The 589-nt window shown below is 36.7% G+C and overlaps 1 non-coding gene across 1 annotated transcript; it reads left to right on the top strand.

Annotated features, from left to right (window-relative positions):
- The first annotated feature begins 236 nt into the window (after positions 1-236).
- On the top strand, positions 237-343 carry LOC114220061 (U6 spliceosomal RNA). Its single transcript, XR_003611509.1, has one exon. It is a non-coding gene; the product is annotated as a U6 spliceosomal RNA (small nuclear RNA).
- The last annotated feature ends 246 nt before the right edge of the window (positions 344-589 follow it).

The raw sequence follows: 589 nt of genomic DNA on the forward strand, positions 1-589 counted from the left end.
TGACAAAATCCCTTTTGGTGACAACTTTCAGACCCATCTTTCTCCCTACCAACTGACTTCCTGGGTCACTGCTCATTCCCAAAGGAATGCAGAGTCCCAGGATAAAGGGAAGGACAAGGCAGCAGGTCCTGTCCAAACAAAAATGTTTTATAATTTTTAATAATACTCTAGACATATATATTCAAGGAAAATATGATTAATACATAATTTATCAGACTGAACTAAAATATGATTTGGTGCTCACTTTGGCAGCACATATACTAGAATTGGACCGATACAGAGAAGATTAGCACAGCCCCTGTGCAAGGCTGACATGCAAACTCATGCAGTGTTCCATAGTTTAATAAATAAATAAACAAATAAATAAATAAGTGATTTGTGGTTGAAGAGTTTAACATCTCTTAAATGATAACTTAATGAGAAAAATTCTGAATTTCCTCCCAAAGTTTCCATCCCTAATACAAATCCTCTTCTTGGAGAGAGTACTTTGAGTCAGGGCCTTGCAGTTTGATAGAAAGACATGAATCCTGGTTTCAGGCACACACTATCTATAGGCTGTGTGACCTAAGTCAAGTTATTTGACTTATTC

The sequence above is a fragment of the Eumetopias jubatus genome, unplaced genomic scaffold, assembly GCF_037043125.1.
Source record: "Eumetopias jubatus isolate StellerSeaLion01/CBP00866 unplaced genomic scaffold, mEumJub1_p1.0 scaffold_13, whole genome shotgun sequence".
In the NCBI taxonomy this organism is placed as follows: domain Eukaryota; kingdom Metazoa; phylum Chordata; class Mammalia; order Carnivora; family Otariidae; genus Eumetopias; species Eumetopias jubatus.